Source organism: Anabrus simplex, chromosome 6 (genome assembly GCF_040414725.1).
Source record: "Anabrus simplex isolate iqAnaSimp1 chromosome 6, ASM4041472v1, whole genome shotgun sequence".
In the NCBI taxonomy this organism is placed as follows: Eukaryota; Metazoa; Arthropoda; class Insecta; order Orthoptera; family Tettigoniidae; genus Anabrus; species Anabrus simplex.
This window is the reverse complement of record NC_090270.1, coordinates 257,925,769-257,941,614: the sequence shown is the minus strand read 5'-3', so window position 1 is coordinate 257,941,614 and position 15,846 is coordinate 257,925,769. Positions and strand designations below refer to the sequence as shown.

The following is a 15,846-nucleotide window of genomic DNA, read 5'->3' as shown; positions in this document are numbered from 1 at the left end:
TTCACACCAGGCAAATGCTGGGGCTGTACCTTAATTAAGGCCACGGCCGCTTCCTTCCAACTCCTAGGCCTTTCCTATCCCATCGTCGCCATAAGACCTATCTGTGTCGGCGCGACGTAAAGCCCCTAGCAAAAAAAAAAGAACTTAATCATACAGTCGGATAGAGGAGGCCTGCGCTATCCCCAGCAACGATTTATTGGCCTAATTATAGGGCTACAGAAATTTGTTGAGGCGGCTCTACCGTACTGCAAGAAATCTGCAAGTCTGCTCCAGACTATTAAAAACTTTCTACCGAGCTCGATAGCTGCAGTCGCTTAAGTGCGGCCAGTATCCAGTATTCGGGAGGGAGTGGGTTCGAACCCCACTGTCGGCAGCCCTGAAGATGGTTTTCCGTGGTTTCCCATTTTCACACCAAACAAATGCTGGGGCTGTACCTTAATTAAGGCCACGGCCGCTTCCTTCCCATTCCTAGCCCTTTCCTCTCCCATCGTCGCCATAAGACCTATCTGTGTCGGTGCGACTTAAAGCAACTTGAAGAAAAAACCTATGTTCTACCTTTTTTGTGCCAGTGTAACATTTTAAAGTGTTTTAGTAACAATAAGCACCAGGAACTTGTGTCAGAAGCTGTGGTTGCCAAATTCGTGAAACCTCTACTTAGTATATAGGGAAGTACGATACAAAGTTTCCAGGTTTTCTTGTTCGTCGAAACCTCTTTCTCGAAAAGTCTTGAAGCTGTAACTCTCTAGAGCACCACTTTATACGTAAAATTCTTTAATTTTTCTGTTACTTTCAGATTTTAAATTTCGCTTGTATGCTTATCTAGTTATATTCACGCGATCACTGGGTACGGTGGTGCTGCCATCTAGCGGGAGATCGTTTATAAGTCGTGTTACACGTGTGAATATGGAATGAGCAGGCAGTTTAAGCAGCCATCGGATGCAGATCGAGCAGGCAGTGCTGTTTGGTCTGGCACCTTAAGCCAATAAATTAAAAAAAAAAACGTTGTAAACAACTGACTTTCTTTTGTTTAGTATCTAGATTTTATTAATCTTAAGATATGTACTGTAAAAAAGGCAACTCCCTTGAGTTATAATACCGACCAGGAAAACTAGTAGAAAGAGCCAGCTGTACTTCAAGCTGGCTCAGTCTACTAGAAAATGAAACTCAGGAAAGTAAGGAATTCCAAGTTATCCAATTGCAACAGTCAAGTTTTAGGGAGGAAGGAGGGGTCTGAGATTGCTCTTGGTAAACTGTCTGAGTGTAGTAAATAAACAATTAAAATTCGGTACATTGATGGAATCTTATGAGACTGATGTGGTGATAGGAGTGGAATCGTGGTTGAGAGAAGGGGTGGGTAATAGAAAAGTATTTCCAGAAGGGTACACAGTCTATCGTAGAGACCGAGAAGATAAAAAGGGCGGGGGGTGTTTATTCTGGTGAAGGAAACTTATTGTTCACATGAATGGTTTACCGATGAAAAGGATGAAATATTAGGGATAAAATTAGTTTGTGATAATATGGAGGTGGTGGGAATTATAGGAACATACAGGCCTGGAACGGAGAAAAGAGACATGGAAATATTTGAGAAAATGATAGATTATACTCATAAAAACAATAATAATGATATGGTAATAATTGGGGGAGATCTAAACTTGTCTGAAGTTGAATGGAATGGAGCTGCAAGTGAAGCCCATGAACAGAAACTGGCAAATAAGTTAATTTGGGAGGGAGGATTTACATAAGTAGTACAAGAACCGACTCGTCTCAATAACTTACTAGATGTATTCTTGGTTAAACCATGGGAAATTGTTGATAAAACTGAGGTAATTGAAGGAATAGGTGACCATAAGGCTGTAATAATGGATGTAGGACTGGTACCAAAAAGGGTTAATAAGAGGGTCACACAAGACAAGAAATTGTACAGAAAAACTAAAGTTGATGAATTTGGGACTTAACTTAAATCACAATTCAGTTGTTGGATAAATGAAGGGAGTAATGTGGATACACTTTGGGCTAAATTTAAAGGAATCATTTGGGAAGGAGAGAAGAGATTTGTACCTGTTAAGAAGGGTAAAATGACCTCAGACCCCATTTATAATACAAGGGAAATAAGAAAATTAAAAAGAAAATGTAGAATAGTAAACAGGAAAATCAAAGAGAGTAGGGAGAGTACAGAAACTAGAAAACAGCTAATGAGGGAACTGAATAGAATGAAAAAGGAAGCAAAAGAGAATTATATGAATGGCATACTTCAAGAGGGTAATGACCACAAAGGGAAATGGAAAAAACTGTATTCATATATCAGGAATCAAAAAGGAAAAGGAATCCAAATTCCTGGAATGGTGGGAGAAGGGGGTGAATACTATTTAACAGATACTGAGAAAGCAAACCTATTTAGTAGGGAATTCAGAGATTCAGTAGATGATTGTCAGGAGTTGGAAACCGAAACAGAAGTTATAGAAGGAAACAAGAAGCTTCTCATTCACAAATGAAGATATTTTCAGAGAAATCCAACTGCTTCAGCAAGGAAAAGCAGCAGGAAGTGATCAAATTACTGGGGAGGTGTTAAAGACAATGGGGTGGTACATAATGCCTTATTTAAAATTTCTCTCTGAATATGTCATATCAGGGGCGTAGCCAGGGGGAGTTACTGGGGGCTGGAACCACCCCCCCATTGAACTTTCACCAAAAGAAAATAAATAGAAACTGACAGTAAACAATAAACTTCTTTTATGTGATCAAGATAAACTCCCTGCAATCTACTGCTTGTTGAGAGTGTTTGCCACCCTACCTGTCACCACTGCAGCCAGTGAGAGATCATTTTCAACATTAAGACGCCTTAAAACCTACCTCAGATATACCACAAGTGAAAGTCGACTCAACGGGTTGGCTCCCTTGAACATTCACAGAGACATAGTTGTAAAACCAACAGATGTGTTAAATTTATTTTCTAGGAAGCCTCGAAAATTATATTTTAGATTGTAAACTGAACATACCGTTTGAGATAAAACTGCTGACCTCGATCATATTGTTCTTGTTCTGTATTTTAAAGTAAGAATTTTGTAGTGTATTGCAATTTGAATATCACATACAGTAATTCACTCTTGTATCAGTATCCTTATGACAGTCATGCATGCGCGTACCAGACACGCACAAGCACAAGCACTTTCATTATGTTATATCTTAATTTTGTAACTGTAACCCCCCCCCCCCATTGGCCGATCCTGGCTACGCTACTGTGTCATATATAATAGTGTAATACCAAAGGAATGGAAGGAATCTATAATAATACCAATTTATAAAGGAAAGGGTGATAAAAGGAAACCAGAGAACTACAGACCAATCAGCCTGACCAGTATAGTTTGTAAAATACTGGAGAGTTTAATATCAAAGTACATCAGAGGGATATGTGATGATAAAAATTTTTTCATGAGGAGCCAATATGGATTTGGAAAGAAATTCTCTTGTGAGGCACAACTGGTGGGATTTCAGCAGGACATATCAGATCAATTGGATTCAGGAGGTCAGTTAGATTTCATAGCCATAGATCTTTCCAAAGCCTTTGATAGAGTGGAACATGGAATATTATTAAAGAAATTGGAGGGAATAGGATTGGACGTAAGGGTTACACGTTGGATAAAAACATTTCTAAATTCAAGGGTTCAGAAAGTCAAAGTAAGAAAAAATGTATCACGGGAAGAGAAAGTTTGAAAGGGAATTGGACAGGGTAGTATAATCGGTCCGTTACTTTTCTTAATATACGTAAATGATTTAGGGAACAATATAACATCAAAAATAAGATTGTATGCAGATGACATAATTGTTTACAGGGAAATAAATAATATTGAGGATTGTTTAGAATTACAAAGGGACCGTGAGAGTATCTAGCTATGGGTTGAAGAGAATAATATGAAGGTTAATGGCGGCAAATCAACTGTTACATCATTTACAAACAGGAGTTTTAAAACTGAATTTGAGTATACTTTGGATGAGGTAGTTATCCCAAAATATGACAAGTGCAAATACTTAGGTGTGAGATTTGAAAGTAATTTGCACTGGAAGGGTCATGTGGATGACATTGTTGGGAAAGAATACATATCGTTACATGTCATAATGAGGCTACTTAAAGGATTCAACAAAGAATTAAAAGAGAAAAGTTACTAAAGTATGGTTCGTTCATTATTGGAATATGCAAACAGTGTTTGGGATGCTCACCAAGAATACCTAATAAAAGAAATAGATAGTGTGCAGAGGAAAGCAGCAAGATTTGTAACAGGGGATTTTTAGGAGAAAGAGTAGTGTATCAGAAATGTTCAAGGAACTTTGGTGGGAAACTTTAAGTAAGAGAAGGAAAAAACTAGACTTATAGGATTATATAGAGCCTATACAGGAGAAGCAGCATGGGGAGATATCCGTGAGAGGCTTCAGTTGGAAAATAATTATATCGGCAGGACAGACCACAAATATAAAATTAGAAGGAATTTTAGCAGAAACGAATGGTGTAAATTTTCATTCATTGGGAAGGGTGTGAAGGAGTGGAACAGTTTACCAGGGGTAGTGTTTGATCCTTTTCCAAAATCTGTACAGATATTCAAGAAGAGAATAAACAGCAACAGAGAAAATAAATGAAATGTTAGAGGGCATTCGACCAGTGCAGGTTAATGTAAATAAAAAATGTGTGTGAATAAATTAATTCCATCCCCTGGTCTAAGGAGTTGGACAGCCAAAGTAGGGGACTGCCTCTAGGGGTGAAGTACAGTGGGGATTTCGAGGGCCCTGGGACCGCTACGGTAGCTGTGAAGGCCCTTCAGGAACTCTGAAAAGTGGTGGCAAAAGGGGCTCTGGTTAAGACGCAGCAGGTCGTTATGCTACTTAGGTTCCAGAATGGGTAAAAAAACCTAAACAAATGCAATGAAAATTTTAATCTTATACCAGTTGTATAGTATTATTTGAAGTAATTCCACATACTGTAAATCAGTTGACTATATTTGTAAGTAGTACAGGAGATATTATAAGTAGAATTTTGTAAACAATATAAATTTATTAAGGATGAGCTGTGTGTTTAATAGAAAAAATTGTTAGCATAATTTGTATAATGTTGTATTTTGGAAAAACATTCTTATCTTTTTAATTTAATATCTAGTGCTTGACAATAATGTATTTTAGTGTACCATTTGCCACTGAGGTAGACACCTCATTTGCAAATAAACAGATTTTGATCTATCACAGGACTTACACTTCTACATTCTTTGAACCCCCATCGTTTAACCAATGTGCCTCGACTTTGAATATACCTCTAGATAATGATTTGCACTGACATGAACATTACAAGTACACGAATGAATAAAATTCTATATTAAGTGATACGTATGGACTATCTGTTTATATCAACAAAAAGCGGGACGATACTCCCTAAATATGGTGACTGGGTAATAGTCCAAAAAGAGACCCAAACCCCGTCACCTTCAGCAAGAAGAAGAAGACGAAGAAACAGAAACAGAAACATGATCCTTGGTAATTGCAATGGCGGCAAGTAGCTTGTAAATTGCCGGCTTTGGTATTGAGGGTAATAATTAGTAGTGATGAAAAGTGAATGCTGAGTGATATCATCCGAGAATTGTCAGAACATTAAGAAATCAGAAGATAGTGCTTTAGAGGAGGTAATAACTTAACCCCAAAACGCTTTCTGATTGTTTATCGTAGGTTATGCGTCGTAGGTGATTGACAAACCAGTTGAGAGTCGTGTATCCTGTATATACCTAATATTCGTGGTTTTTTTTTTTTTGGACATCATTCTTGGAGTATTAGGGTCGTAGGTTTGGTTTTGGTAAGTATCTTTTCTCCTGCGTGGTGTGTAATATATTTGCGAGTGGTACAGTTCGACGTCTCGCGGAATTCCGGGATTAGGGAATGTTTTCGTTGTTTTATTGTACGTTTCTTAAGTATGCCAGCGATTGATAAATTGATTCCTACGATCTTCCTTCGGCTCTGTCTTTAGTTTCGGCGCCTGTAGTGCCGCGGGTAGCTATGTGATTGTTTGGATTCTCTTCTCCCTGAACACCTTCACACTCTTTCTCCTCTCTTCTCAGATGTTCCAGCGCAATTCGTCCTTTGATCTTCGCTCCCATCTTTCACCTCTTTTTAGTTTTTTGATTTGTTTCCATTTCTCCAGTTGTTCTGCCCTATGTCTTCCTAATGTTTTCTCGGTCGCTTGCAGCATTACTGTGTTTCTCACCATTGCATTATCAGTTAATGTCTGATCTTTGCATCTGTTTATATGTTTTTTCGGGTGTACATTTGTCTCTTTACTGGGTGGGTCACCCGTATCTTTATCACCCCCTCCTCTCCACCCCTCCCATGCTGCTCCTGTTTTGGCTGTTATATATTCTACCTGGTACTTTCACATGTCTACCCTTTGCAGGGTACCTTCCGGTGCTTTCCAATCTCCAAACAGTGTTCATCGTGTCTTGCTGTAGGTGATCCTTAGTAATCTGCTTCTGGCTATCATGTTTATGTTGTCTGTTTGATCTTCTGTCTCTCTCTCATTATGGCTATGTTGTCCTCAGAATAAACACAGGATACCATTCATGCACTACTGAACCTTAGGTGACAGAACATTTATGATAGAATTTATGGTCAGAGTTCTTAGTTGAAATATTATCACCAGTGCCTAGATTGTTATGTAATTACAATTACATATTTCATTCCTTTACTTGTAGAAAAATGAAAATGAAATTCCAGCAAATTGTGGTTCTGATATAGTTATACTTCTGTTTTGTTTTTCATATTCTTAGTAATATTATACATTTTTTTATACATATTATGTGGAGAAAGGGTAGAAATTCAGTATGACTTACCACACTTTTACAGCATGACTAGTTTATAGCATGACTAGCTGATGTACCCGTGCTTCGCTATGGAATTCTACATTGTATACTGAATTGTAGGTTAGGTAGAGTATACGTTGTGAGCAAGATCGTATTAAATTGCATAGCTCTTAACTTTACCCTAGAAACGCGACGAGGATGTGACCAAACGTCTTTTCTCATATCAAGACTGCGTTAGGGAATTTTCATTGTAATGGGTCACAATCAGGTTGGAGAATTGCATTATAATGGCACTCACTTTCCACCTGCCGTTTTACATCCTTAGAAAGACTGTTTTACTGGTTTTCCCAACTAAAATGAACATAGGTCATTACAATGACGTCAGTAGGAATTGCACAAGTAAAAGCAATGCCGGGTGATTTCACATGAAATACTTGATCAAATGAAAAACCACACATTTTCTCCCTTTTAACGAACAGTACTACTCTGCCGATCTAACAGTCCAAAGTTCCAGAGCTGGAATGACCATGCTGCAGACAGCCATGATCCGTGAACACTCTTAGTCTTTTTTCGGGGGGGGTGGGGTGTCGAATAGTGGAGAGTCCCAGGGCAAAAACTATGCCTTTTTCTACTCTGTTTCCTAGGAGTACCTGATGAGTCGGTAAATCTCAATTCACTACACTGGCGGCGGAATAATCTATCTGACTTGGAGGCAATTTTTTCCTCCAACCCAGAGGAGAAACCCCCTCTTTACTGCCAATTTTTAATAAAATGAATATAGAATTTAATAAAAGTGAAGGGGAAGAAGCTCTTTTTAAGAAACGGCTCTGAATTTTGGGTTATTTAGTGAATTGTGGTGCTATAATTTGGAATATGCCTAAATTGTAATTCTAGACCAGTCGTACTACTACTACTACTACTACTACTACTACTACTACTACTACTACTACTACTAAGTGATCCTCTGCCTTAAGAGTGCTCACTGCTCATTCAAAACAGCGCATCAGAGTAGCGGTCGAATAGCTCGAATACTATGATGAACCATTGAGTTACGTACCAGCAGTACGGTATCAGAAAATGTATGAACTAGAGGAATGACATGCTAAAGAAGAAAGTTTTCTAACTCCCCAGCTACTTCCTGCCAATCTTCAGTCAGGCTGATATACTCGGTATGCATCAGTAATCCCATCTATTTGGAGTTGAGCGGCAGCATAAGAGACAAAGAACATCACTACAAACAATGGTCATTGATCAGTGTTATGTGCTTTCAATATTTTAGGCCTTCACATACATTTAATATCCTTCTGACTCTGAAATACCACTCTTATCATAGTCGGTATGGTAAAATTAAATAAAACATAAATGGTCGGATATTGTATTCTCTATAACTTTTGTTATGTAGTACTTTTTGATGGCACCAATAACATAGGTATTTAAAAATTAAATTTTATGCACCTTCCCCTAAACTACAATTTCATACAGGGCGAATAAAATTGTTTATAACTTAGACTATAGTTTCTTATTCTCCGACTCTATACACCGACTTTCATTAAATTCTGTTAACCCATTTTCTCGTGGCTTGGCGTTAATATGGACTTGGCAACAAAAATACAAATTCATGAATATCTGTGTTATCAAAGCCAGTACGCTAATAATGTATGACATAAATTATCGGAAATTTAATTCTATATTACTTTAGTTATGTAGTATTTATCGATAGGACCACTAATAATATGAATATTTGAGAATTCAATTTTAGGCCTTTCCCTAAACTACCATTTCACTCAGCGTGAGTAAAATTATTTATAGCCTAGATTGTAGTGGCTCATCTCCCGACTTCACATACCTTTTTTCATTCAATTCTCTTCAGCTGTTTTCTCGTGATGCGTGTACATACATACCTACAGACAGAAATTACGTAAACGTAAAAAGTGCATTTCCTTGTTGCTATGGACATGACCGATTCAGAAATACCATTCTTTTCAAATTTTAAGCATTGTACAGACAAACTACTATATATATATATATAGATAGATAAGGATGCAGTATGTTAGAAATCTTAACTGGAATACCTTGTAGAGGAGAGATGTGTTCACTGCGACAGCCAAGAACCCACCTGCCCTCCCCTTGAAGTAATTATAACCTAATATAATTTATCACGTACCATAGTCCATCGCCTAACTACGTACCAGCATTTCCATTGCGTGAGACACAATGGGATATGACGTCACTCCCAGCAATGAAGTAAAATGTATTCCGTTACCAACGTGCACACAAGAAATACACAAATGCACAATAAATACATAAGTCGAACGAGCAAAAGTTCAGTTAAACTTACCACTTTCCAGCACACACATCAGGCGCAATTGCACTGTCATTTGTTTCTCTCTTGCTTGCGTCTCACGACGGGCATGATCGTGCTGTGGATAGAGCTGCCAACTGTTCATATAAAGTACTAGTCCTAGTACAGTGGGGCTACGTTTGAATTGGTCTGGATTGGTTAGGGTAGGTTAGTGACACAGCCATTGGTCTGGATAGGTTTAGGCCATTTGTGTGGATCAAGCAAACTGGGTCCCTCACGACACCTCCATTGGTCTGGATAAAGCAAAGGGGGTCTGTGGGCATAAGCCCCCGGGTTAAAAGCCGCGAAGCGGCCCTTAGGTCTCTAGTATCCTGCGTGAGAACCTCTATTGGTTCTACTTTTTTTTTTTTTTTTTTTTTTTTTTTTTTTTTTTTTTTTTTGCTAGGGGCTTTACGTCGCACCGACACAGATAGGTCTTATGGCGACGATGGGATAGGAAAGGCCTAGGAGTTGGAAGGAAGCGGCCGTGGCCTTAATTAAGGTACAGCCCCAGCATTTGCCTGGTGTGAAAATGGGAAACCACGGAAAACCATCTTCAGGGCTGCCGATAGTGGGATTCAAACCTACTATCTCCCGGATGCAAGCTCACAGCCGCGCGCCTCTACGCGCACGGCCAACTCGCCCGGTGGTTCTACTTTTTAATTGGTGTGGATTGATTGGGGTAAGTTAGTGACAAAGCCATTGGTCTAGATCAAACAAAGAGTCTGGGGGCTTGCACCCAGGTTAGAAGCAGCGAAGCGGCCCTAGGCCTCTAGTATTCCACGTGACACCTCCATTGGACGGTAATATTTTTGGACATGTTGTTTGAGTCATCAGTCCATAGACTGGTTTGATGCAGCCCTCCATGCCTACCTATCCTGTGCTAACCTTTTCATTTCTTTGTAACTGTTGCATCCTACATCTGCTGATGTGCTTCTCATATCGTTAGTTCGGCCCGTGAGCCACCATTTACACAGGCACGTAACGACTGTTGTTTGTTTACTCACTCGCGGCCTTCTCGGAAAGGATGTTCTGCAGCAGTGCTCAGTGCTGCCAAGCGCTGTACTTAGGCACTATGCTTCGATTGTTCCCCATTCTTGCCGTGCGGACGGTTAGGATAGCATGTGGACAAGATGATTGGTCTGGATGGTTAGGATTCCTGCCGTGGACAAGACGATTGGTCCGGATGGTTAGGATTCTTGCCGTGGACAAGATCAGTGGTCTGGACGGTTAGAAGTTGTGAAGTAGCCCTAGGCTCCTAGTTTCGTGAGGAAAGACGATTGGTCTGGATGGAAGACGATTGGTCTGGACAGTTGGGATTCTTGCCGTAGACAAGACGATTGGTCTGGACGGTTAGGATTCTTGCCGTGGACAACACCATTAGCCTGGACGGTTAGAAGCCGCGAAGCGGCCCTAGGGCCCTAGTTTCATGCAGAAACACGATTGGTCTGGACGGTTAGGATAGGATCTGGCGCTTTTATTGTGCTATGTTTGGTAACGGATTATGATCAACATTCTTCACGGGAAGGAGATCACATGCCACTTTACATTGGCTAATAGGAATACAAGTAACTACTTCAGAAATGAAAATGCCGTGTAATAATCTTAATTGTTGTTTGAGTCATCAGTCCATAGACTGGTTTGATGCAGCCTTCCATGCCACCCTCTGTGCTAACATTTTCATTTCTACGTAACTCTTGCATCCAACATCTGCTCTAATCTGCTTGTCATATTCATACCTTGGTCTACCCCTACCGTTCTTACCACCTACACTTCCTTCAAAAACCAACTGAACAAGTCCTGGGTGTCTTAAGATGTGTCCTATCATTCTATCTCTTCTTCTCGTCAAATTTAGCCAAATCGATCTTCTCTCACCAATTCGATTCAGTATCTCTTCATTCGTGATTCGATCTATCCATCTCACCTTCAGCATTCTTCTGTAACACCACATTTCAAAAGCTTCTATTCTCTTTCTTTCTGAGCTAATTATCTTCCATGTTTCACTTCCATACAATGCCATGCTCCAGATGAAAGTCTTCAGAAACATCTTTCTAATTCCTATATCAGTGTTTGAAGTGAGCAAATTTCTTTTCTTAAGAAAGCTCTTCCTTGCTTGTGCTAGTCTGCATTTTATGTCCTCCTTACTTCTGCCATCGTTAGTTATTTTACTACCCAAGTAACAACATTCATCTAATTCCTTTAAGACTTCATTTCCTAATCTAATATTTCCTACATCACCTGCCTTCGTTCGACTGCACTCCATTACTTTTGTTTTGGACTTATTTATTTTCATCTTGTACTCCTTACCCAAGACTTCGTCCATACCATTCAGCAACTTCTCGAGATCTTCTGCAGTCTCAGATAAAACAACAATATCACCTGCGGCTTGGCTATCTGCATCATTGGGATACGCAAGCCTCCGCACCGCGGCAAGGTCACATGGTTCGCAGAGGAGTTAGGTTATAAAAGTAAATGTGTTTCTTGGGGCAGGAGGGTGGGTTCATGGACATCACAATGAACACATCTCTCCTCTGAGACGCTCTCCAAGTAAAATTGCACTAATTCCACTTGCTTGTAACATTAGAAATGTGGTGGCTCACGGCTGAATTAATGCACTTGTCACATTCATACCTTGGTCTACCCCTAGCATTCTTACCGCCTACACTTCCTTCAAAACCAACTTCGTCAGCCCTGAAGAAGGTTTTCTATGGTTTCCCATTTTCACATCAGGCAAATGCTGGGGCTGTACCTTATTTAAGGCCTCGGCCGCTTCCTTCCCACTCCTAGCCCTTTCCTGTCCCATCGTCGCCGTAAGACCTATCTGTGTCAGTGTGATGTAAAGCAACTTGCAAAAACCAACTGAACAAGTCCTGGGTGTCTTAAGACGTGTCCTATCATTCTATCTCTTCTTCTCGTCAAATTTAGCTAATTACATAAAATCAGCTTCATGGTCCGTATCGCACTTCAATAGATTCACAATTAAGTATTTAATTTATTTTCCACCTAGTCGATACAATGATTGCTTAAGGCAATTTTTAATGGTCAAAAGTGGTACATGTTTCGTATATTATCAACATCTTCAGCCACATAACACTGTTTAGATGAAAAATATATAAAATTGACAAAGTAATGCTTTAGAGGAAGTGTCCTTAAAATTAACATAGGATTGTTTTAATCTTGTCAAGTACAAAATTCATCTACGTCCTTGAAGACTTCATTTCCTAATCTAATATTTCCTGTATCCCCTGCGTTCGTTCGACTGCACTCCGTTACTTTTATTTTGGACTTACTTATTTTCATCTTGTATTCCTTACCAAAGACTTCGTCCATACCATTCAGCAGCTTCTCGAGATATTCTGCAGTCTCAGATAAAATAATATCATTGGCAAATCTCAAGGTTTTGATTTCCTCTCCTTGGATTGTGATTCCCTTTCCAAATCCCTCTTTGATTTCCTTTACTGCCTGTTCTATGTAAACATTAAAAAGGAAGGGGGACAAACTGCTGCCTTGCCTCACTCCTTTCTGGATTGCAGTTTCTGTTTCAAAGCCCTGGATTCTTATGACTGCAGCCTGATTATTATACAGATTGTGGCTAATTCTTCGTTCTTGGTATCTGAACCCAGTCATCTTCAGAATAGTAAATAGCTTGGCCCAATCAACATTATGGAATGCCTTTTCTAGATCTACGAACGCCATGTATATGGGCTTGTCCTCCTTAATTCGATCCTCTAGGATCAGACGTAAAGTCCTACATTTCTTGTGAAGCCAAATTGATCTTCTCCCAACTCAGCTTCAACTTGTCTTTCCGTTCCTCTGTAAAGAATACGTGTTAAAATATTTTGCAGGCACGCGATACTAAACTAATGGTGCGGTAGTTTTCACACTTGTCAGCACCGGCTTTCTTGGGAATAGAGATATGATTATTATAGCAAATTCATCACGGTTATTGTTAGTATTAGGTACGCAAGTTCACTCCTACGATTAAACTCTACCATCTTAACCTAATTGGACAACGTCTTGTTCATGTCATTTTAATTACAACAAGAATAAATGCAATATTTTCTTTACTTGGTGTCGTCTGCTATCTGCATTCCTCCAGCCTCCACTTCACAGTGACTTAACTTATAAAATACGTCGTACATGCAAATTGGATACATTATAATTATACGGAGCACAAGCCCGCCTGGTGGCCATGATCGTTAAGGCGCTGTAATCTAAACGGTCTGAGACTGAGGTTAGCCGATTCGAGTCCCATTGGTCGAAAAAATTTTCACCATCAGAATGTTGGCCGGCAGGGAAGGGGAGGTGGTGGTATACAATTTCTAATCACTAGATTGCGTGCCAAAAGCCTTGATTAAATTCCAAACCTCTCCGCAGTGCTTTTATGGAGTGAGGGCATATGGCGCTGTTGATGGTGATTCGTCCGTCGGATGGGGGCGTTAAGCCTTGAGCGGACCCCTTGGTGCTTTTTGACAGGAGTAGGCTATATGCCGGCACAGGGTTTGATCCATTCCCTACTATCATATATCACATTATTCATTTCATCTCATTAACTCCTCCGATGAGGTTGACGTCAGGAAGAGCATCTGGTCATAAAATCCCGCCATGACGGATTCATCTCGCTCATACCCGACCCCGTGGGGAAATGGGACAAGGGTTGGATAAACAACAAACATAATTATACGGAGCACACGCAAGTTGGTTAATACACAGGCGTTCTTCTAGCTTAAATTAAGAAACAATTCATACAATATTTTTAAAACAAATTGTACAATTTCAATATTGGATTCCCGTTTGTATTCAGAATGACAGGAATTCACTACTTGTAATTAGCCTCCCAGTCAGCTGGTCACCTCTGCTCCCCATTGTTTGTGTAGAAGATTATTGGTTATTCACTGGTGCTCCCGAACCAAAGGAATTGGACCTTGCCTGCCTGTCTCCCTTTTATCTGCAGTTGGCTGTCAGGAAACTACCCTTGTAACTGTGCAACTGGTTAGCCGGGCTCATTACTCCACTTTCGAAACTGCTACTGTCTTTATTGAAACATAATCAAACGCTGGATTACCTCGGCGGCTTTACTGATTAAACTTCCTGCACACTTAGTCCTTGTGAGTTCGTGAGTTTCACCTGAGCTCTCATATAAATTGATACTTATAAATCTGCAACTTCCACTGATAAATACATTATTATAACTGCGTCCTAGATTACAGTCTGATGCAAATATAGATGTTCCACCATTATCTTCCTGGGCTTAGCAAAGTTCATCTAAGTGTTGCCGTTAATTTTAAGACCGATGAGAAAGTAATACTGATAGTGTGATTTGAGGAATTTGTGAATGAACCGAGATACCTCATCAGTTGGACTATTTCTGAAATTGATAATGGGTCTTATGGGGATGGTACATTGTTTCGCCTGGCATTGCAGGCATCATCAGCCATGAATTCTAACTCGAAGTCAGAGCTCTGAGTGGATGCCATACTAGAATTATTCATAAATCATATTATTTATATAACAATTTGCTCTGAAGTACAAGAACATTATGTTCATAATTTGGAGTTAATAAGCCGTTCGAACTTCAGGACATGAAGTGAAGGCCATCAGAGCATAAATCCCTATCTCCTGCCCACCCAATAGGATCAACAAATCTCTCTCCCAATTTCCCATATACTCATTCCATAGTCTCATTTAAATTCCCTATTAACCTCCATTCAGTATCCCTCCTACACAGTATCCCACTGATAACAGTCTCTGCTTCCTTAAACTTTTTCCGTGCTGCCGTAACCAGATCCCAAACATCTCCAACTATGTTGTCCGGCTCCATGGCGAAATGGTTAGCGTGCTGGCCTTTATTTACAGGGGTCCCGGGTTCGATTTCCGGCAGGGTTGGGAATTTTAACCATCATTTGTTACTTTCGCTGGCACGGGGGCTGGGTGTATGTTGTCTTCAACATAATTTCATCCTGATCGCGACGCGCAGGTCGCCTATGGGAGTCAAACCAAAAGACCTGCACCTGGCAAGCCGAACCTGTCGTGGGATCTCCCGGCACAAAAAGCCATACACCATTTCCATTTCATTTCCAACTATGTTAGTACCAATTCCTGCTTGCCTTGTATTGTTGGTACCAATGTGGAAAATTACCACTTTCTCCTTACCCTCCTCTCTCCCTTCTATTTTCCTCAACATCTGCCTTAACCTGATTCCTGGATAACGCTCTACTCTGGTTCTCTTTCCTCCATGCACTTTCCCTACATGCCTGACAGTTGAGTCATGATGAGAGCCTCAACCCCACCCTTATTAGATCTCCTCCACTCCTGGTCTCCCTTTATTTTCCTGACACCTTGCAGAACTCACTTCCTTCTCCATTTTCTCCCTCTCACTACCCTGTTCCACCTCCCTCTTCCTATCTTGTGCTCTACAGTTCCCTTTCCTATTGTTCTCTTTCCTTTTGCCCTGCTCCACCTCTGTAACACTTTCCTGATCTCCATCTTCCCTCTGCCGATCTACCTGCAGTGACTCATACCGATTCCTCACCTATATCTCTCCTGGGTCTACTTCGTGAGGAAAACCCTTTACTGTTGTTGTCCTTGACTTTAAGACATTAGCCCACCCGTCCTCCACAACATCTTCCCTTCTATTCCTTGCCCCTCCTGTACCTACCCTATCTTGTACATTGATTA

General features: G+C 40.2%; 1 protein-coding gene across 1 annotated transcript in view; it reads left to right on the top strand.

Moving 5' to 3' along the window:
* Positions 1-5,527: 5,527 nt before the first annotated feature.
* LOC136876416 (uncharacterized) overlaps positions 5,528-15,846 on the top strand; it is a 574,260-nt gene continuing 563,941 nt past the window's right edge. Inside the window, exon 1 of the mRNA XM_067150371.2 lies at positions 5,528-5,660. The gene's annotated coding sequence lies outside the window, so the exon portion shown is untranslated. The remainder of the gene's footprint in view (positions 5,661-15,846) is intronic.